The sequence below is a fragment of the Anas platyrhynchos genome, chromosome 14 (assembly GCF_047663525.1).
Source record: "Anas platyrhynchos isolate ZD024472 breed Pekin duck chromosome 14, IASCAAS_PekinDuck_T2T, whole genome shotgun sequence".
Lineage (NCBI taxonomy): Eukaryota > Metazoa > Chordata > Aves > Anseriformes > Anatidae > Anas > Anas platyrhynchos.
The window spans coordinates 17,709,061-17,733,505 of NC_092600.1; the positions used below are offsets into that span (position 1 = coordinate 17,709,061).

General features: G+C 39.0%; 1 protein-coding gene across 4 annotated transcripts in view; it reads right to left on the reverse strand.

Moving 5' to 3' along the window:
- TENM2 (teneurin transmembrane protein 2) overlaps positions 1-24,445 on the reverse strand; it is a 1,606,114-nt gene that overhangs the window by 1,557,544 nt on the left and 24,125 nt on the right. For all 4 annotated transcript variants that reach the window (XM_072044660.1, XM_072044658.1, XM_072044657.1 and 1 more), the window contains exon 3: positions 12,035-12,087. The gene's annotated coding sequence lies outside the window, so the exon portion shown is untranslated. The remainder of the gene's footprint in view (positions 1-12,034; positions 12,088-24,445) is intronic.

Here is a 24,445-nt window from a genome sequence, read left to right on the forward strand (position 1 = left end):
AGACTTGTATTACTGTAGGGTTCCCCAGGGAAATTGGAGGGGTCCCAGGATTCTCCCTGCCTCCACTAGCCATGGCTAAGCACTCTGCAGCACACACCTGCCAGGCTGTGTGGCTGTAAGGTCTGCTCTTTACTGCTTTTCTCAGTAAAGGTCTCATCGAGATCAACAACTTAACTGCAAGAGAACTGAATAGCTCTGGAAACAGTGTGCCAAAAGATCCTGATTATGTAGCTACAAAAATACTAGTTCATTATTTGGCATGTTTACCTCCAAGGAGGCAAGCTGTTTCAACAGATCTTCTAGACTGTAACATCAAGTGGAGGAGGAAGAGAAATGCTCTTCCTCTCATGAAAGAAGCAGGTGACTTCAGAGCTTCTATGAAGCAGCAACAGTATGATAAATGTTACACCTTCTAGCTGGGCTTGTTCAGCCTGGAGAAGAGGAGGCTCAGGGGTGACCTTATTGCTCTGTATAAGTACATTAAAGGAGGCTGTAGAGAGGTGGGGGTTGGCCTGTTCTCCCATGTGCCTGGTGACAGAACGAGGGGGAATGGGCTAAAGTTACGCCAGGGGAGTTTTAGGTTAGATGTTAGGAAGAATTTCTTTACTGAAAGGGTTGTGAGGCACTGGAACGGGCTGCCCAGGGAGGTGGTGGAGTCACCATCCCTGGAAGTCTTCAAAAGACGTTTAGATGTAGAGCTTAGGGATATGGTTTAGTGGGGACTGTTAGTGTTAGGTTAGAGGTTGGACTCGATGATCTTGAGGTCTCTTCCAACCTAGAAATTCTGTGATTCTGTGATTCTTTTACTTTTGTGAGGATGCATAACTTATTTGGTGTTCAAAAAGTAATAAGTGATAAGAAAACATGCTAACAAATAGACTTGCTTACTGTAAAAAAACTAAAGTAACCCACAGCACTATTTTGTTTTGGTTATACTGAAAGATGTGGATGAAATCCATTCCAAACAAACAGGCATATATTATGAAAGCATGGTCATGCATTGTAAAATAAATACCTGCTTTGTCTACCATGACTCTAGCAAACATACTAAAACACTTAGATTTTTGGATATACTATATATTCTCTGCACCATGGGCCTAAATTTACCTATTACACTAAGATGTCAAATAATTATTTCCCTATGACAAAGTCCCCCCTTCATCAATAATCAGTTATAACTTTTGAAGGAATCACAGCTAGTAAGTGTCCAAACACATACCCATCAGGAGAACCCCACTAGACAGTACAGATGGCATGTAAAAAAATAAGAGAGAAACCACAGAATTTTTCACCTGACTGCAGTCAGTACTTGAAGTGCAAGGCAGAATATGATGTTCTAAATCAGAAGGTATGGTCAGATGTTCACTTCAGAAACAGCCATGCCAGTTAAAGATGCAAATTAATCTCTGCAACCTACTGTCACTACTGCTTCTTCCAGACAGAACGAAGATGAAAATACTCACACAATGCTATATATTTCAGTTATCTTACCCTCCTGTGGAAAGTTACTTAAATATCATCCCCTGGCTTGAGGACATGGCCAGCATCAGCCTGCTAATGCAAACAGGATGTTCCATAGCACACATTAGCAGTAAAGCAAGCTGAATGGCACATGCCCTACTTGTGAGCCATTGGGAAAAAATGCTATTGAGCTTTTACAGGAGTATCTGCTTGCCTCTATTAATTGAAGGCTGAATTCCCCTGGATAGAATAGAGACTATGCAGTTATAGGCTGTTCATAACAATATTTACCATTTTTCTCTTAATAACAATACTGATATTTGGGATATTGGCCGCAAGTACTAAAAGTCACTATCTTCCTAATTTGCTTGACTTTTCCATTACTTAGATTAGAATTCAGCTGACAATACAGACCATAATAGAAAGGCACACTCAGATCCTGCAACAGAGGGAAGTTGAAAAGAACAAAAAAGGAAAGAAAGAAAGAAAAAGAAGAGAAAACCCCAAGCCTTTGAGGGGAGAAAAACGCACACATAAAACTCCAGGAAAAAAAGGAGACTATAACAATACCATATAGTTTTTCTGCTAGCTAAGAGTTTTTCTCCCATTTAAGCAGTCACTTTTCTGCCCAGTGCTGCACTTTGATTTTTCTAACCATCCCATACAAAGCATTTCTCTGATATGACCCTTTTAAGAATTAATAATTCATACAAGCATTACTGCTTGGTGCAGTTTTAGGATTAGACAGCACTAAGAATTTATTACAGTATACTGTAATAGCCAATAAACTATAAAAATTACAGTATCTTGCTTGTAAATTTGTGATCTTCAAGATGTGTTTCAATACACACACCCTGCTTTGAGAAGGCACCAAAATGAAAGAGAAACAGGAAGAAGTGTTTTTGACTACTTGAGTGGACTTGAATATGTGAGAGGTTCCCTAACAGAAGCATCCATTTACCTATATGAGTACATACAACATACATACACAGAAAATACTAACTTTCCATCAATATCGTAGCCCTCCAGCTTGTTCTAACAAAGCTATGAAGTGAATACAAAATCTAGGTGTGAATGAAAAGGAAAGATGAAAAACAAATGCAGAAGTATTTTCACTTTTATATTTCTACCAACACTTCTAAGAGTTACTACCTACAGGGCTGTAACAACAGAAGGCAGCTCTGCCCAGAGGCTGACAAGCTGAATACATTTGGGGGTTTTATTTATTTATTTAAGGCTTGAAGTGCCGAGCAGTTAAATAGAACAACTCAAAGGTCTTACTAATATCTCTCCCTGTCTTGTTGAATCTGATGGTGTGTTTTCATCTTCAACAGAAAAATTAGAGGGAGAGATCACATTTATTTCATTTTATGCATTTGGAAGCACAGGGATTCAATGTATCATTGCCATTATTCTGCTGTGAAATACTACTGATGTTTTTAAGTTACCTTGATTACAAGTGATTGATTACAAGAATAACCCTGTTGAAAAGCCAACTCAGACTGAACTGTCCCTACAGAAACAAGGACTTGGGACCTTCGTAAATCTTGCTCTCGGTGTTGGAAGTGTAGAATAAAGAACACTAAGCTGTAGCATTGCAGGTTCATTCTTGGCGCTAGGGCAGTGGGACAACACTTAGCATTTTTTAAATAATCCAATTGTCAAAACCACAATATCTACACAGTTACATTTTCTGTGCCTGTGACAACTTGCACACTTCTTACTGATCTGTGGGCTTTCCTTGCTGTAGCAGACATGTTCAGTAAGCAGCTGCCTCACCCTGCAAAGTACACGTTTCACAACAGCCACTTCCCAGCTCGAGGGGATATATTTCGCCCAGGTAGCAGCAAGCAGAGCACAACCCGCTATTCAGATTTCATCTGAACAGTGTGGGTGGGCATGGTGGAACATTCCCTATCTATTTGTTGTTCTCTTGAAACACATGAGATGTGTTTTGGCTTCCTTATTTGGAAGCATCTAATACTGTGAATCTCGTTAAAGATGCAACAAGCATGTGTGGTTCATTAGTACTACAGCTTGCATAGACATCAATTCTTCCTGGCAAAGATGCCAAAGTGCTCACGTGGCTCTGTGCATTTCCTAAGCAAGACCACTGTATGAATGCAGCACTCCATCCAATTTGATTTATCTACACCTATTTTGTCTTTAGATTTTCAAGTACTGGTTTCACATACCTACTGCTCAAGTTTACTGACAACCAATAAATGCTAAAGGGTACTTAAAAGCTACTAGAGATGCCAAAAGACCTTAAACAAAAAAAATCTTATGAACTTAACTGGAATGTTTCTTTTTTCTCATCAAGTGCAAACTGGATAAGTAATTTATCCTCTTATTCACTACTTGGACAAAAACCTAAAATGGAAACATTTCCAGTAAGAATCCCGTTCAATTAGAAATGTATACTACAGGTTCTACCTTGCTTCCTGCTCTAATGTCTGTCAATGTTTGTATCAGTTCAGACAGGAAGTGGCAAAAGCTCTCTCTCTTCTTGGGTATATCCAAATCCAGAGGAAACAAGGCCCTGGGCAACCTGCTCTAACATCACAGTTAGTCCCAATAGCAGCACGGGACTCAGGATGGCCTGCAGGGGTTCCTGCTATGACTGTATGTAGGCAAATGGCCAGCCCCAGCCTGACCCTAAACTAACAGGAAAAACAACAGCAGGAAACAGCCAGTCAGCCTCCAGCTAGTGCCAGGCTAATGAGATCTTAATATGAAAAATTAAGCAACATTTCAGACAGTAAAAGGAACATATCATGGACTCAACTTTGAAAACCAAAAGCAAACTTGCAAGTCTGCTTTTTTTTTTTTTTTTTTGATTCTTTGGGGTGTGTTGAATGCATCTCCTCAAAGAGAACAGGTAATCTGACCATTTGACAATGGAAAGTATTTTGAGAGTCAACCTGAAAAGTGGATGCTTTTAACTATTTTAACTTGAAGGACTAATTAATATTTGGAGAGTGGGAGCTTTTTTTTTTTTAAGGTTCAGTGCTCAGCTACTCATTAAGCACAAAATTGCATCTTCAGTAATTGCTTGTAAAAGCTGAGAAAAAAAAGGTAAACATTTCTGTAGTACAAGCAAAAGTACATTGCAAAGCAAAGTATGAAATATCCTCTTATTTAGGAAAAGAAAAAATAGAAGTAACCACCCACTGTTTTTCAGCTCTTCCAGTTTGTCACCCTCTTGCCTTTATTTGTAGACTCCCTAGGCGACACACAAAGTACTGCCTGCAGAAATGAAGAGAACAGCTGTGAACGTACTGCAGGGTTGAGATGAGGAGGAAGGGAACCCCAATCTTTCTGCACCATGAGCGACCATTACATGACAGGGAAGGACCTTTTCTGCTGTGCAGCTCCGCTGGGTCCTGGCACCAACCCAGAGAACATGAAGTCAGGAGAGGTGGAAGGGAATTCAGAGGAACACGGCCATTTAACCAGCAAATGGAAACCAGAAAGGGGAAGCACCTTGTCCAGCATCACATGTGCAAGCACCATATAAACACTTTTAATGCAATGCTGTAACTGCAAAAGCTGAGAACTATTTCCAGGAGTCCAGGCTTACAATTCAACCAAGATAAGCTTTTTGATATAGCCAGCCAACATATTTTGCATGCAAATCATCTCAATCAAATCTGATTATCTGCTTGTACATATAAAATAATTTCCACTTCCTCATAAGACATTTTGAAAAAATATTAATTCATTTAACTATGAAATATTCTGTTCCAGAGGGATTTTTTGGCTATGAAAACAAAGTGACCTTTCATATTAACATTGATTCAAAATGATATTTTTATTTCATTTTGAAATGTCATTTTGTTTCTTTTTTTTAACCATGAAACCAAAATGAAATGACATTTTAACTTGAAATTCAATGAAAAGAACTGTGCATTCAAATGCCAAACTGAAATAAAAAGTCAATTCTCATTACATGTCTTTCCAGAACTTTAGACGCATGTATTTCTTACCTCAACTGAAAAATATTGTCCAAGACTTCTAATCTAAAATTTATATTGAAAAATATTGTTTTTTCCAAGAACCAACTGTTTCTGTTGTGGTTTAAATTCATGGATCAAAAGGATGATAAGGACATTGAACATTTGAGGTAGGAATGGTACTAATCCCCAAACTGTCGGTTCAGTTTTTTTCACACCCCCTGCCATGAGCTAAGAAACAAAATTTCATCCACCACCCTGCTTCCTCTTCATTCTGAAGCAACAGAAAGAAATTCTCGACATTTTGTCTGCATTTTGAGAATTTAAGTCATTTCTTTTGCTATCAGACTGATAAATCTATGAAAGCTCATCTCTCATGAAATACCACTTTCATGCCTTTTCTGACATTCAGTAGAAAACACTAAAAAGAATGAGTTTACTAGTGAGGCTACATTCATAATGGTATTCCTTTCATATACAGATTCATACTTATTACCTGTTTGTTTTTTTTCCTCAGTTGCTTACGTAGGAAAGATAACCCACTGTGTATGTAGATACGTAATGTAACTGATAAAGATGTCCAAGAAAGTTTTAGGATTTTAACAAGTATCCACATAATGGAGCAATCAAGCTAGGATTAAGATGAGAATTCCCAGATAACTCCAATCTCTTGACCTCGAAGCACACAGCCAGTATTTTTCTAGTTCAAGAAGGGTCCAAAGTGTCTACTTTACATGTGGTGTGTCAGACACCTGAGAGCACAAAGCCAAATCATGGAATTTTTTTAATGCTTTGACTTCTGACTTTCAGATCAACAGTTGCCCATGGCTTAGGGCAAGGAGGAAGTATGACTGGTTTAATGCAAACTCCTTAACTTCTTCCAAATGACTGGTGAAGGTCTGTACCATATACAAACTGGGCATCTGTTTTCCTTGGGTTCCTATTGCCCTGCCTTAAGAAAGGGAATCAAGCATTATTAATGTTTCTGGACAAATAAAAAGCTCAATGAAACAGAGATTGATCTCTGCATGCATGTTTTTATCCTTCTGTAAGGCTGCAGAGAGGATTATCATTTTATCTTTTGAAAAAAAAAAAAAGTAGAAAAATTTTTTAAGAAGAGCTGGAAGAGGGAAGCTAGAAAAAAAAATCCTATATTCTCATGGCAAGTGCCAGTGTCATTGCTGTCTCGCAGCACTTCACAGTCCTGCTACCACCTCCTTCTCCTGCTGCAGGATTCGGAAGCATTCCTGCTTAGTTTTTACAGCTCAATAACAGTGCAGATAAATGAGAAGATCACCACCACCACCTAACTGGTAACGGCTCTTGTTCACCAGGGAGGACGTGATCCATTATGAGCCACTATCATAAACCACCTTGGGTTGGAAGGGACCCCAAAGGCCATCTAGCTCCAACCGTTCTGAGCACCACCAGGGATTACACCACATCTTTTGCAGCTCCCTTTGTTCTGCTCTTACAGGACTGTGATCATAAACAGTTTTAGTACATTTCCTTATTCTTTCTTTCCTTCCTTTTTCTTTTCCTTGTTATTTCTCAAATATTAAAGGAAATAGTCCTTGATCAATATCTCTTCTTCCCACAATTTCAATTATTCCTTGAAAATTAAGTATTTATTTGGAAACATTTCTACAGAGGTTAGTCATCAGAAGTGATGGAAATGTTTCATTTTATACATATATTTGTGAAGTTATGTCAGTCTTTTTTAAAATGGGATTTTCTAGAGACTAATACTAGCAATACAAATCCTACTGAAATGCATTCACCCTTAATGATTTCTAAAGCTGCCTGTCAACGTGGCACATGATTATTTTCCTTAAAAAGATTCAAAGTGCAAACCTTGTCCTGACTGAATAGTCTATACTCCAAGTCATTCTCCTAACTACGACCTGTAACTCTTGTTTGTATTCTCCCCAGTAAAAGTATAAAAAAAAGTATAAATCTGAAACTAAAAGTAGCAGACAGGCATTGCAGCTCTGTTTTGGTTCTGGCCTTGCCCTGCAGCAATTGGGCTAACAGCTTTTCTGAAATGATCCCTTTTCTCCTACACAATTAAAGGAACCAAAAAAGTACTAGACAACACCTGAGCTTCACATGACATGAGTTTGTGAGACTCACCTACATATTTCCTTCCATCATACTGACCATGATAACTCACTTATCAGAATCAGACTAGTGAGCAACACTTAGGACAACACTCACATAGAAGATGTGGTGCAAGCTCTTGAATGTTCCTACAACCTACAAAGCACGTTGGACACTCAGCTACACAAAGGAGGTCTGCCTTAACGCACCCTGCTGGAACCAGATCTTTTTGTACAGGTACAGAAATGTTCAAAGGAGGCATCTGAGCCTAACTTCTAACTTCTCAGTCTTGCTGACCCAGCATCTATTTGCACTAAAGTTACACCACAGGCACTGAAACCAAAGACACCTCCAATCAGACATGCTGGTTCAGGATACACATCACTACATCCTCTAGTGCACACAGACAGGGCACAAACCAGGCATGCAACTGGCTCTGCAATACACTACCTGCCCTTTGCTAAGGTGTTTCCGTGCAAGCTATGTGCACAATCACCTATTTTGTCATCATTTTAAGGCAGAATTAAATACTTAATTCCAGTCCAGTTTATTAACCCCCTGAAAAGTTAACAGCGTGCTGCTGCAAGGACTTGATTTTTTTTTTCTAACCAGATTTCCATGGAAATGGTATTTCACTCACTGATTTTAATTGAATGCAATTGAATGATTGCATGCATCCTGATGTTTAAGGTAGGTTTTTCCCCCATAGAAAAACAGAACCAAACCAAAACAAAAAATCAGTTCAAGAATAAATATAAAATCATTGATTGTTTTATGTAGCGGAAGGGTAACATGTAAAACATCTGGACAAACAGATGCTTCTTCATTCAATATCTTATTAATAATTTCACACACTTCTTTCTTGTTGCTGCCAAACGACTTGAGAGTCAAATCACAGTGGTAGAAGACATCACCTGCAAATATCAACATAGCTGTCTCAAGTATCCCAAACATTTGGGTTTATCCTGTGTCTTGAACTGAAGTCCTGTCAAGTTCTGTGAACTAAGTTCAATCAATGTTGAAAAGACTTCAAATCAATACCTGAGTAACACAGAGAAGCATCAGTCAGTTAGCAGGTGATACTTTGTCATTTCAAAGCCTAGTATCTATGTTTTATATGTGTTGGGTATGGGGTGGGGGGGGAGGAGGGGTTGGAGCAGGTCTTGTTTTTGTTTTTAAAAAGGCAGAAAGTAAGATCCCAACTCCTGTCTGACAAATTTCCCCAGTTCATTTTGTTAGGAGAGTGCTATTGACCTAAACATGCCAGTCCAGTGCCAGCACTAATACTCTCTCAGCTCCCTAAAATCAGAACAAAGCTTCAGCTGGATATAGTGCTCATCAGAGAGCACACAGCTAAACAACTGCCAGTTTCTGTTCCAAAGGTGACTGCATATCAGTGCTGTGTGAAGTGACCCCTGCATCTTTCTTACATATTTCACAGAAATGTTATGTCTTGAGGCTTCAATTTTTTGTAATAGGAGATCACTGGATGAAAGATGGTTTGGGAGTATGAACCAAGATTAATATATTTCCATGCTTCCTGGAACGAGAATGAATACAAACTCTGTCACTGAAACACACTCAAGGCAGTGGAAGACATGCTTTTCTTAACTAATTCTGAGAGAGAAGGCAACAAAGATTTTGCTTTGTTCAACTAAACTAAACTGCAAGAAAACTTCCTTCAGAGAACTCTAACCAACCTTTTTGCTTAAGTGCAATCAGTCCGAACCTTCACCGGAATTCAGTAATTCTAGATGAGCAAATTAATAAATTATTTTAAATAAAGCATAAATGCTTTCTTCACTTCTTTCCACTCTGAGCAAAGGTGGTGATATTTTGGATACAACAGAGATCTTAAAACAAGAACAGATCACAAGAAAAATGGGTGAGTCTTTACCTACATAGTACTATGAATCTTTCGTTTGCTCGTTGCCAAGATTTACATATATTAGACTTCATAGACAGTTCTGTAAGTATACCATGACCACTGGCAGGTATGCTTAATAATGAACTATAAAACCATCTTGGTTTTATTTCTTCTGAAAATAGATCAGTCACCCTACGTTTTAGTGTATTTCCAAGTGCACAAATATGATTCCTCAAAACTTAAGACCAGGCACCGAGCCTAAATTGACATGGGAGATTCTATTGCCAAAATTAACAACTTCAGAGGGGAGGGAGGGATAGCATCAAGATATTCAATTTCAGTGCATTCACTCAGTGAATTGAGCTAAATCCTGTCCAAACTATGTACAGAAAGAGTGCAGTTCAGACTGACATGTTTGCTGGCAAACTGTTCATTAAAATGTAGGTCCACAGAGTTGTACTTCGATATGAATCACAGCATCAGAAAATAATTCAGGTTGGAAGGACTTCAGGAGGTCATCCCCACATACAATAGAATGCAGCTCTTTCCCCAGACTAAGTAGACTGCAGTACCAGTTATGGCACAAGAATTGATTTGTGTTTTTTTTTTTTAAATAAATTGAGTGTAATAGAAAGCGGACATACAAACAGATCAGCAACACAAGTCAACAAATGCATTCATTTAAAAGAAAATGTTTTCTCCTAGACCAATAAATTAAAAAGAAATACAACTTTTGTTATTACCGCACATGAAAGATGAGAAAGCTGGACCCTCTAACCTACACAGCTAAAATTATCAGGTCTTGCTCAGGGTCAGCATTTAATTTTTCCATTTCTGAACACGTGAAAAAGCTTCTATAGACCTAGAAAATCCAAAACCTCATTTTGAAATCAGGCACTATGAATTCTCTCTACTTATTTCAATTGCACCCCTTTCAATTTGACAGATGCTATTTCTTACATTTCTGTTATGAGATCTCCACTGTCATCTGAACATTTCTCTAGTTCAGAATTAATTTGCTAATATATTGAAGTGTTGGTGCATAATTCTCAGTGTTTGTGGCTGTTAGTTACAATGTTAGCTACACTGAAGTACATGGGCATGTACCTCATGTATTTATGAGGGGATAGTTCACCTTTCTCAGCATAATTCTTTTAAGTTACACGTTCAAAAATTTCTCCCTTCATGGAGAATTGCACACATACTTCATAGCTATTTAGCATAGGCTTTTGTGCTCCCTGATGGCCACCTTATACCAAAGCACTCCATTTATAAACAAACAAGTGTCAAAAGGAAGAGATGCATATTATTTCAGAATGTTGTCTAGAATATATCCCTGTTTTTAAGAACCTGAATTAGTAGCTTTTTTCTTTTAAAAATTTATCAGTTGGAAAAAAAGCCATTAAAAGCCCAGATCCAGAATATCCTAGTAATTATGAGATTCAGAAAATGTATGAATTTTGATCCAAACTCCATTAAATAGACAAAGTATCGCTATAAAGTATCAGAATAGGTCAAATACACCCAAAGCCTATCAGCCAAGAGGTTCAGTGCTGTGTAAGAAGCCATCATTTATCTTACAAAAATGGAAATCAGCTAAGGATGAAAGCTACACATTCAACAGCAGTTCTATGGATACATCTTGCATATATGAGAGTTATTTCTGCTATTAAAATTATTAATTCTCCTAATTCAAGTAACTCAGAGTTAGGTCTCTAGTATTTGTATTAAAGAATGTATTTTTTTTTTTCCATAGGTGTCTTTATTTAAAAACAGATACTACCCTTAATTCTGAGAAAATGATCAAATAGAGCTCAGTCACAGAATAATCCACTGTTAGTTTTCCCTAATAGGGAAACGCAAAATTCCCCTGCCAGCTTCTAGATCTACAGAACAAGAAAAGTAGTGAGATGATGCATCCCCATGTACCAATACTTTATTTCCACATCAGCTTAATCCTGAAGCGGTATCTGTTGCTGAATCAAGCATGACTAAACACAATGACAACTTTCTGCAGTAGCACATGAAACTTATTACACAAAACACAGAAAGCAACATATAACATAATTAGACAGTACTTTCAAACCCATTCTAAGTGTAAAAAGTAATTATTACAGAGCTAGAAATGTAACATGCTCCTGGAAAGAGAAAGGATAAGACACTCCTGAAAAAAAAAAAAACAGTAGTAAATAGGTTCTTTAAATGGCAAAACATACTGTAGTTAGTAAAGGGTCTCCTGAACATTTTCCTTTTCCACTGCAAATTCATTACCGTATTTGGTTTGCTAGGGCAGCATGCTTGCAGCATGCTTGAATTTGACACAACTAATGATGCCAAAAACTTCACAGAATGAACAAAAGCAGAAAAGGATTAAAAAGTAGATCTTGGAACCCCTGGATTTGACATACCACATGCTGTTTGAAACTGTTGGAAATACTGACTGCAGGAAGATTTACAGCATTGTTCATGAAGTTGCAGAATAAATTCAGAAAGCGGAGGAGATGCGAACAAAAGAATAAAAGGAATTAAAGTGCTGCTGGAAAGAAGATGAGACTGTTAAATGCAGTTACTGAAAATAAAAACAGCTGAATATGTCGCAAGTCAGAGAATTATGTTTTATAATATAAGTAAAATAATCAGATATTCTTACCAGAAGGAGTGCTGCATTTGATGTACTCTGATGAGAAACAGAGAAGTTTTCTCCTGAAAGAGCATAAAATAAAAAGGACATTAGGAAAATGGAGAGCCAAAGTGTTCCGTCAAAACATAAGTGATTTAGATTGTTTATGTAGCATTAGTATGGATTCACTCAGGAATAAGTATTCTTATTAATAATATAACATTCTTTTTAATAACAGTCTTATTCTGAATAGTATTTTTTCACCAAGTTCACATTAAGGCAGACATTTTCACAAGTGCAGAGCAGGTATTATGCCTGCTTATTTGCTATTTCTACTGCAGAGAGTCTAGGGTTCCAGCTGTGGACATGGAAAAGCTTGTGCTAATAACATAGAGACATAAAAAACAATAAATGTTAAAAAAAAAACAAACCTCATGTTCCTTACACCATAGAATTTCAGGTGCTGAGAATTAAGGGAAGAAAAAAGTCATGAGGTCTCATTTAATCTGAAAAGGATTTATATTCCTATCCTAAACTTGGCTGGCTAGTTTCAAACATTGAATAATTCAGCATTAATGCAGATAAGAGTCCATGTTTTCCCTGTTTATACTATGCTTTGTGGCTACACAATAAAAACACTTAACCAGCAACTAAAAAAGTGCGATGGAATGGTCAAGTGATGGGCAAGACACATTGGTGGTTCAAGCATGCTCACAGATGAGTCTACCAGATTTGTCACTCACTTTGTCCATTAGTTTAGTTTCTTAAAAAGAAGGTTCAGGCAAGAGACTGTTCGTACTCATCAGAAATTGACCTTTCGTCATTGTGTCCATCACTAGGTAAGAGCTTTTGTTATGAAACAGCACAGTTATCCTGTCATGCCAGCATGTTTAATGAAGCAGTCACATGCATTAATGGAGCATTATACTAGGGTTCAAATGCTGCCCTCACTAATGCAGAGGCTGTTCTGCTGCTCCATAAGAAGTCAGAAATGAGCCCTTCATGTCCACATTTCCCTTCTGCAGTCGCACCAATTTCTCTCATGCCAAAGACTTCCCATACTTGTATGGCTGCACTAACTCGATCAGGACACATGTCCTGTCAGACAGCCCTGTGAGAAGCCACATGTAAAAGCTGCTGCCTAGTGGTAAGCAGTAACTTGCTTTCACACACTGAAAGCAGAACAACTGCATTCATTTATTCAAGGGATTACCAGGTGCGAGATACATGTTTCACCCAGCAACTGAGGATCCCTTGTTCCATCTTCTGTGGCTCATCTTAACCCCACTTGCTAACCCATTTCCCCCCTCCATGTGCAAGACACTCAGCCATGTTCCAGGACCCACACTGCCCCTCCAGCCACTTGGCAAGCTTTCCTTTGGTCTGTTTCTACTATTCCTCTTTCCTGACTTAAGGCATTACTGATTAAACAGAAAAGGAAAAGCAATTGGTCTTTCTCCTGTAAAGATAAATATGAAGAAAACAATTAAGATGCCTGAGGTTTACTATAAACATTGCTGCTGCTGGTCTGTCGGATTCCTTCCGTGTTCCAGTGCTGCCTTACACTGTGCCCAACAGAAACAAGTGACAGATTTAGCAGCCGAGTCATTTTACTTTCATATGTGACAGTATTATGCAACAAACTGCATTATACATTAAATGCTGTGACAACATAATAGGCAAGGTGTATGTTTGGAAGAAAAATGAGTACCCTTTGTGTTTACCTAATGGCAGTTGGCTTTTGTTATCACTGTAGAAAACATGGTATCCTAACATAGGAACCCAGAGTACAAACCATTAAGGGGAATTGAAATGTGAAAAGGCTCCTGACCCTGGAAATAGTGTTTCTGAACCCATGAGTAAAGAAGAGTAAAGAAGTTCACACTACTCATGCATACCTCTTCCCTAAATGCAAACTGAACCAGTTGAGAACTACCACCATTATATTCTGGATGTTCTTAGTGCACAATTCAGAAATATCATCTATGTTCTAATCACCTCATATCAGAATTTTGCTTACTTGATACCTGATTCTGGGAAAAGGAAAAAAAATCTGATATTACATTCAAGTTGTTAACAGTTATTTTACATAAAGCACATACCCTGAACAAATCTTCATTTGAAAATTTAAGGAATATAAACCCCTGGTTAAATCTGTATTAAAAGTACACAGAGAGCACAATTATGAAGTAGTTGTTACTAAATATATCGTTCACATCTCAGTTTTGAGATAAAACCTTTCCAGAAGAAATTAAATGAGAAAGTATATACTTAAGTTACAAATAAATGTCTGGATTTCCAGCTGTGTTCTTCATGCTCCAACTATAGAGCCAAATAATTTATGTGAATTATTCAAGGATAAAATCAAATCAGCCAGATACTGAGTGGTGCATATATGTGCCAATCATTACTATTTCTCAACTTCCATTATTAATGAGATCAACATAAGGATAAGTGTGGTATTTCTTTCCCTTAAAGAATATTTGAAGTTTAGAAAATAAATTTAACTTCTGGAAATATGCTTTTTGTTCTTTCAAGCTCTTCAGGATACCTCACACATTGAGGTAGGTGTGGAAAACACAAAAGATGTGTTTCTTTTGTCACACTGCTTAGTAGAGTCTTTTGTTAATAGAGTGTTTTATCCAAGTACAGTATTTATTTTTTTTTAAACCTGTTGAAGCAGAGAAATTACTATTGTTTGTGTTAGAGTTAAAAAATGACAGGAAAGCCTGCTTTTGTGCAGCTTCAGCAGTGTGCAATACAGTAAAAGAATTATGAAACTCAGAAATACTTGGTGGATTCCTAACAGCTACATGCATACTACAGTTACATAAAGCAGAAGTTACGTACATACAAAAATATAGCAAGACATGCACCAGAAATTCAAGTTGTGCATAAGTGAGCTTGGCAGTGGTTAATATGTTTTCTAACATATTAGAAGAATGAGACACACAATCCCTTCTGAAAGTCCAGACAGATTGTACAAGCAATTTTAAAATATAGTCACACTCATCTCAGAATTACACAGAACTGACTCTTTCCAGACAAGGACAAAGCTCAAACTTTCCATGTTTCCTTGGAGACGTGTCAGAGACACACAGATGACATCCAAAAACAATTTTTTACCAGGTAAGGACCAAGCAGTACAAATGAACACACACTTAGCAGAGCAGAGGGACACAACCCTCTCCCTCCCCTCTGCTTGCCACCCCTCTGTTGATGCTGCAAAGGATGCAGCCGGCCTGCAGAGCTGCTGGCACACACTGCTGGCTCCCACTGAGCTTTTTGTCTATGGCATCCCTTTCTTCTTTTCTATCAATTGCACTGTTCAGCTTTGTGTCATCTGCAAACTTGCTGAGTGCACTCAATCCCACTCTGTGACACTGTTAAAGTTATTACAGGACAGAGCCCTACGGGACACCCATCGTCACCAGCCTGCACCTGGACATAGAGCCACTGATCACTGCTCTCTAAGTACAGCCACACAGTCAATTTCCTGCCCACTGAACAGCTCAGCCTTCAAATCCATCTCTCCCCAATTTGGAGAGTGGGATGTCACTTGGGACCATGTCAAAGGCCTTACAGAAATCAAAGCAGATAGCATCAGTCAGTCTTCCCTTATCAACTGATGCAGTTGCTCCATCAGAGAAGGCCACCAGATTGTACAGGCATGATCTGCCCCAGTGAAGCCATGCTGGCTGTCTTGGGTCACCTCCTTGTCTTGCATGTGCCTTGACATGTCTTCCAGGAGGATCTTCTCCATGATCTCACCAGGCACAGAGGTAAGGCTCATTGGTCTGTAGTTCCCCAGGTTTCTTTCTGCCTTTTTTTTTTTTTTTTTTAAAAGTGGGAGTGATGTTCCCCTTTTTCCAGTCACCAGGGACTTTACCTGACTGACAGGACTTCACGAATACGATAAAGACCACTTGGTAACTCCATGAGCCTATTACTTCAGGCCCCTGGGATGCATAGCATCAGACCACATAGACTTGTACCTGTTCAGTTTCACCAGATGGACTCAAACCTTCTCTTTGCTTATAGTGAGAGGGACTTGGCTCCCCCAGACTCTATCTATGGTTCAGGAAACAAAGACTTGGGAAGCCTGACTAGCAGTGAAGACTGAGGAAAAGTTGAGTACCTCAGCCTTCTGCATGTCTGCAGTTACCAGTTCTCCCTCCTAATTAATCAGAGAGGGAAACTCTCCCTGGCCTTTCTGTTCTGGCCAGTGTACCTCTAGAATCCCTTCTTGTTTTTCTTTGCATCCATCACCAAGGTCAGTTCCACCTGTGCCTTCACTTTCCTAATTCATCTTTACACATCTGGATGGCATCCCTGTACTCTCCCCACGCCACATGTCCCTGCTTCCACTACCTGTGCATTTCCTTCTTACATCTCAGTTTGACCAGCAAGTCCTGGCTCCACCATGCCAGTTTTCCTGCCTTGCCTGCTATAAACCAGAATTTCTCTTGCTCTATCTTATGCCAGGTCTCCTTTATCCTTTTGCTGTACAGTTCCAGAAGCCTATCTTGTCTCAGAATTCCCTTTAAGTAGTTGAATACAAACATGACCCTCCCCATATTCTCTTATAACAGAAAAGATTCAGCTCATCCAGGTTCAGTTCCATCATATTAGCATCTAATCAAAGGGAGCACGATATATAAGATTAATACTATGAAGTTTACAAGTTCATCAGTCATTGTGCCATCCTCGCTATCTGTTGTCTTCTTCTTCTGCTGCCACTGTGCAGCTCCATAACAAGTATAAGAGTGTGTGACCTTATTCAAAGAACAACTGCATAGCTGCAGAACACATCTGACCAAAGCAAAGCTGGATTCTAAATCAGGCTTGGATTCAAGCCCTATTTCTTCATGAGGATATCATTTGCTAGTCTTATTTAACCAATAACCAACTGAATAAGGAAAGAACACATAACAGAAACACGGAACCATGAAAACCATGTGAAAACCTCTACAGGCTATCCATTACAAAAGCCCATCCATTCTCACCTACGACAGCCTGAGGACAGTAATATGAAATCAAATTGCAGAAGATGATGACAAAACCTTTTTCATGAGTTTAGATCTCCCCATCTAAGTTCCGTATTTATTTGCAAGTACCCACACTTTGCATTCTTTTCAAATAGCCAAAACTAATAATAAATTCCAGACCAAAATACAAAATCTAGTGAAGAAACCATTCACCTACATTAGCAAATTGAATTGTAGCCAGCTAGATACCAGAAATCACAGTACTGGCCCCAGACTTCAGCAGTCCTACTGACACAGCTATAGCAGTTCTTCTGGGTTTGGGGTGAGTACACAGTAACATGTTTTGATTCCATACCACAGGGGCCAGACATAGCCAACAGGGGCAGTAGGAACTAATAAAAAAAAAAAAAAAAGGAAACCAGTCAAGTTTGAGGTTAGTGTTCCACTTGAATCTGAATGAGCTGTAAGTCACATTCTGAATGTAAGGTAGCATATATACACATGTATAACTGCAGATGCCACTTAGCTTGCTTCCCAGCTGCTCATCACAGAGTGCCTAACCGTTTAGGGTTGCACATGTTCATTTTTCTGACTCCTCACAAAGTGTCACAGCAATATTTTTCCCCAATTCCTTACTTTTGGCTGCTTCTGACTTGCTATTCTCTCTCAGAGAAAGCTTAAATACATTGATGCCTTAGATGGCTTTGGCAGAAGATGGAGGTTCCTCAAGCTGAAAAGCGTGTTCTCTGAACATCTCTTCTCTGTGCCTCTCTTCCAGGGAATTCAAAAGTCTCCTTGTCACCTTTTACTGCCTGCGTGGGCCACCTGTAGGCACAGCCAGTTCTAGCTGCTTCCTCCAAGGAGCTCTGTGTGATCTGCAACAACCTCTTTTAGAAGCAGTGGGAACTGGTAGACACAAAGCAATGCAGGCAGTGACAGGGCAGGGGCAGTAGAGCTGCATACCCTCTAGTGCAGCTCTAGTTTCGATGCTCACGCCTGCAGAAAGGCTCACAAACCATGGAATGGTCTTTTCACAGAGGACTGGGACCTGACTACGTCCAAGAGGGCAACTTCATGAAGCTATAAACCACACACCAAAACCAACCACACTCACCCTGCAGACTGGGACTAATTGAAGTAAAATAAATCCAAAACAGCAATAAAAAAGGTTTGTTACAACTCAAATATTTATCAACTAGAAAAACAGTAAAGTTGCATTTCATATTCAGGAAGAGATCTTTTTACATGAATCCTATTCTTTAAGAGCTTCATTGTGCAACATTTTTAATCTTTATATAAATGACCTTGATCAAATGAATAAATTGAGCAAGAGTATCACCTAGTGGTCAAAGAAAGCAATATTTTCTATTTTCTTTCAAGCTCTTATTTGCTGTGGAGGTGTTTTGGGAGCTGCTTTGATTTCCCCTTCACGCAATTCTGTCAAATATTAAATATACACAGTAGTATTACATAAGCACCAAATACACTAAGAAACATCATTGTTGCAATGCTTTATTACATGTAGTTTTCCCATCTTTTTCTCATCTTCTGCAACTTTTTGAAAACATCAGAAGTCTTGAAACAGTTCTACTTAATTCTTTATATTTTTTTCCCTGAAGCAAACCTAGGTGTCTGCCTTAAAAGCTCATTCAGAGTTATTCTAAAACTATGAACTATTGAATTCTGACAATATCGCATTTGACCATGGGAAGCAGAAAAATCAGAAAATATTCCAAGTATAGAAAAAAAGCTAACTTAAGGGGGGGGGGTGGGGAGGAAGGTGAAATAGTTTAATTTTCCAAAGTAAGTGTGATATCTAAAAGGAAATAATCTTTCCTGTCAATTCTTCAATTCTATACTGAAAATGGTTCATTGTAGTTTTGCGTGTATGTTTGGTCTCCCCCCCCCGCCAAAAAATAACAAACAAAACACTTGAAGCTGTACAATCTTATTGGTATCCCAAAGTCTATAAGAGTTCTTGTCACAGCTACTACTACTACTAGCAACTACACTAACACCAAGAAAAAGCTGATGCCTGCCCTAAGGAGCCTGCTGCCCACACCTCTGCAATGCTGTTATACCATGGCAGCTATATAAAATCTGTAGAATTTACACTGTCAGGGATACAGAGTCTGGAGCTTGGGGATTTAACTGGCCAGTTGACACTGACTCCTTGCCTTTAGACAGACTTCTGCCTCAAATGATACCGAAAAAAGAAGAAGTGAAAGTAATTACTTTCATTTTTTTTCCAGAAACCGTTGTTGCTATTTCTCTAACAAATTTGAAGAGTCATTCTAAACAGATTTTATTTTATTTTTTTTAAAAAAAAAAAGAAAGCTTTAACTGTCAAAAATAACTTCAAATTTGAAAAGAAACAACAATTCTATGGTCCAGAAGATGATCAAGAGAAAACAGCACATTTGTACGGCCAGGACTATGGCAGTACAGCCCCATGGCTTGCATCCACCAGCTCTTAGCAAGGTGCTCATGAGCAATCCACCCCTTCCCACTGAAGGAAGGGGCCTGGTTTGGAAGGTGCCCTTTCACAGCACTGGCTGACAGCACAACTTATCTGGTTTGCTTTAATTAAACCAAGTCTTTGATTCTCATTTCACATTGTTCCACTTGGAGAATACATATGTGAATTAAACATGTTTATTCTGCCTTTGTGCTTAATGTTTTGCAAAGTTGTCAGCTCTTGTCCTTCCGTCCCCAGTACTGAGCCCTGAAGCACGCCACTAGTGACCGGCCTCCAACTGGATTTGACTCCATTCATCACAACTCATTGGGCCCAGCTACCCAGCCACTTTCTAACCCAATAAAGTGTACGCCAGTCCAAGACACGAGCAGCCACTTTCTTGAGGAGAACGCTGTGGGAAATGGTGTCAAAAGCCTTACTGAAGTCGAGGTAGACCACATCCACAGCCTTTCCCTCATCCACCACCTGGAAGGGCTGAGGCCAACTGTATGAAGCTCAGCAAGGCCAAGTGCCAGGTCCTGCACCTCGGGCGCAATAACCCCAAGCAGAACTACAGGCTGGGAGAAGGGCAATGAAGCTGGTGAGGGGCCTGGAGAACAAGTCCTAGGAGGAGCAGTTGAGGGAGCTGGCATTGTTCAGTCTGGAGAAGAGGAGGCTCAAGAGTGACCTTATTGCTCTCTACAGGTACCTTAAAGGAGGCTGTAGTGAGGTGGGCGTTGGTCTGTTCCCCCACATGCCTGGGGACAGGACAAGGGGGAATGGGCTAAAGTTGTGCCAGGGGAGGTTTAGGTTGGATGTTAGGAAGAATTTCTCTACTGAAAGGGTTGTTAGGCACTGGAACAGGCTGCCCAGGGAAGTGGTGGAGTCACCATCCCTGGAGGTCTTTAAAAGATGTTTAGATGTAGAGCTTAGTGATATGGTTTAGTGGAGGACTGGTTAGTGTTAGGTCAGAGGTTGGACTAAATGATCTTGGAGGTCTCTTTCAAGCAGCTAGTTGGTTCTATGAAAAAAAATTTTAATGGACTGAAACATGGCTTTCATTCAAAGCTGTATGGAACTTGAAAAATTTCCAGAACATAGCTAACCATTTACTGCACATGATTTGCTGGGTCCCATTACAAACATCAGTAAACCTACCTAAGCTCACTATTCTTGACAATGTATACTTTAAGATCTGATGTAAGATAGCAATTAAAGTATCGTAACATACTTCATGCATCTCGATGCTTGGGCAGTGGTACTTAATGTCATACCAGAGCTATGACAGGCAGTTTTATTCTTCCAGCACCAGCACAGCTATCACCTACAATAAGGGTAAAGCATGCATATAGAGGCAGCAGCATTCCTGGGAGCCCAGCTGAAACATGGAACGCTACTCACAACAAGAATGACATCTCTTTGCCATACCAATTGGTTTTATCACACACAAATTATCTGCACCCAGCACTCCTACACACTACTTACAAATTCCAGCTGATGAAGACAGCGTCATGCCACAGCCTTCCATCTTGTTCCCTACTCAGGCCGGCACAGAAAAGAGAAGCAGAGTTCAGAGTACACAAAAGTGTCAGGATTCAAAAAGCTCCTCTTCCACAGGGGGTATGAGAGGGAGAACCTTAGGATGTAAATTCTGAGTCAAGATATTCTAGATAATTGAGTCAAGATATTCTAAGTAATTTAGAGATAATTTCAAGATAATTTAAGTATTTTCCTTGCAATTTGACCTATGACTTATTTCTCAAAATCCTTGCCATTTTAATTGTTTTGACTACTTCAGTACTATGCCTCGCAGTAGTACTATATATTTAAATAGCATCGCAGGACCCATGATGATACCTGAAAGGTGCCAAATCCCACATCCCTCAGTTACAACCAACGGCTCCAGCCCCAGCTCATGCCAAGTACCAGTCTGACAAGGAACAGCACGTAAGGGCTCCCCAGCACAAAATCAAACTCCATGCACTGTGTGCCAGCAGGGCACCTATGAGCTGTTTCAAATCCTGCTCTCATCTTCTCAGCACTTTTCTACACAGTGATGATGATGAATGCTACGCTGTTTCTAAGTTGCCTAAAAGCAGTTATCTATTAATTGCCAACATAGTACCAACATGAACAATTTGTACAATATCTGTATCCCTTGAACAGTGCATCAGGGTCTTCCTCTAACCACTCAAGCTCCATGTGGTGTGGCAGGAAGCAGGACAGGGGCAACAGGCAGTCTGCAGCCTTGGAAAGTATGCAAACCATCTGTCCAAAAAACACAGCAAGATCAACTACTATTGATGTTTGTAGTTTTACACACAGTAGTTGAAAGTCATTTCCCATTTCTTGGCCATGTCTTAAGTGTAACTTACTCTTCTGATCTTGTTTCCTTCACTCATTTATGTGCAGAATAGGGGGGAGAGGCTGACAACGATCTTGAACTGTTTAGGTCAGATCGGGCACTTGCTTTATAAATCTGCATCCTTGTGCAGAGTGTTTTCAGTGCCATAGATTCAGGTTTAACCAAAAAAGATGACCTCAAAATTAGCATTAAGTTTATTCTAGGTCATTGAGCCACTGTTTATTTATAACTGCAGCAAATGCCTAACCTTTCTCCTTAAAGGTTGATGTATTAGCACCATTTAAATGAATTTGAAAGCATTTTCTCTTTAATTAGGTAATCTCAAGGATCATTAGAAATATTATATAATCAGACAATATAGTATCTCACAAATTTAAAACAAAGAAGCATCATATCGTAAAAGCTCTACTCAATGGGAAAAGATGACTGGAGATTTTAACTTCTAGCTTGTCACAACTTCTCACTAGATTTGACTTTAAGTAATAGTTCTGAGGACTTTTTAAGATTAGTTTTATGGGATATTCCTGACAGCAGAAATTTTAACACCAGGACAGAGACAAAAAACTTCACCATAAGTGTAACAAGTTCACTTGTGATTGTTATTTAAAAACACAATAGCCTCAAAGCAAGTACAAGAGCAATACCCACTCCAAAGGTATTCCAACCTCTGCTAGCCACAACCAAACTGACTCAGAAGCTAGTGGCAGCTGATCTATGATGGCAGACAATTCGCTGCTATATGATTTATGTGATTTAGCATCTTCGAAATGTTTTGCATTTGTTCCTGGTGAGCTCTATTCTGCCAAGAGCCTAATTCATAGCTAGCAGGTGTATCCATCTGTGCTGTAACACTGCCTTACTCCTGCTAGTTGCCAGAAGGTTCCTGAAATTGGTGCAATTGCTCTGCAAACCTCCTGCAAAATACTTAGCACAGTGAAGGCTAGGCAACAGACACCATTCATGAAAGAACAATTGAATTCCCAGAGTATCACAGTGCACCAACAGTTAAAAGAAAGAGATACTCCAATGTAATTCAGATTCCAGGGGTTTCATAGTACCTCAGACCTGCATAAAACAGATATTCAAATCTGGTGGGATATTTCCTACAAGCTCTCACAGCCAGCATTGATTTCTGATCTTGCTTTCAAGTTTACAACCTTTTCTACAGCATCATTTTTGCCAAATATTGCTATTCCAAGAGGAAAGCTGGTCAGCACCCCCAGCCCCATCAAGGAATATCTTCTTACATTCGGTGCATGCTGACTCCCACACTGAGTTGGGAAGTAATGATAATTCATACTAATTGTATTAGTTTCATCATGATTTAACAAGTTAAATCTAGAAATGTAAATAGATGGTCACCACTGTGTTATGTAGCCAATTTTGTGATGATGTTTCAGATGTAAAAGTCTAAGCTGAGCTTCATTGTAAAATAGAGTTCCTCTTCTTTGATACCATCTGTGATCATATCTGCAGGTGTTAATTGCTCTTTTGATAATACCAAAACTAATCCTATTAAGGCTAACAGTGGGAATGCAGAATACCGCAACTTATTACCAAGGTCCCAAAGTATAAAGAGATACCTTGTCCCCTTTTACTCCTCCAAATAAGATGGACACTGTGCTGATGTTAAACCAATTCCCCAAGGATGTTATTAACTCAGGCCTGCAGTGTTAAATAAGTCAGATACCAGATCAGACAGAATTAGAATAGACAAATTAATCAGCAGAGGATGCATTGTACAATATTCAGCTCAACCTAGATATATTCATATTACTGTTAGAATCTAGAGACAAGTTTCAATCTTTCTAATGACAAATTTACTTTCTTTAGTTTACTTCTGCCAGAAGTTAACTGACAGATGCAGAGACTGGTGGAACCAGCACAATAAGATGATCAAGTTGCTGCACCGTATTACCATTTTAAGCTGCTTGGTAGTTTGAGATTAACATGGCATGTTTTATTGTTTTTATTATAAAAATAAATTCACAAGTGTTTTAATGTGACCTGTTTATAGCCTAGCTGCTTTGTCTGGTTTTAAACTTGGTTATTTCATTTGCATTTTGGCTTCTATTAAGTTTTTGAATATAAATACTTCAATACCTTCCAGGAAAAAAATTTGCCTCTTCATTCCCTACCATTTCAGGCCTACCCTTAACAGATCTAGGTCTACTCCAGATCTTGACCTGCAACAGTTCTCCCAGATCCTTTGCTCAGGGCATTAAAGATGATTTTATAACCTTACTTCTAATTAAGGCAAACAGCATAATTTACCACTACACTTATTTAACAGGGTAAAAATAAGACAAGGAGCAAGGCCCATACTGAGCCAAGCCCAAACCCAGACAATGACAATACATACATTTGTATATATAGGGCAAGCCCAACAAAATAATTAGCTCAGTACAGCTCTTCACAGCTAGCTAGAATCTTGTTTTGGATTTATTTCAGTCAGTAGAACTATTCCACTCGCAAGATGAAGTGTTTTTCAATGAGTTTTAATGAGACAGTTAAAAACATGACCTTTTTTTTTAATCTCACATATTTAAATAGTCACAGCCAAAGAGCCCCGTTCACATTCTGCTTTCAACCATAGTAGAAAAAATCCAAAGGAAAATTTAAAAAAATCG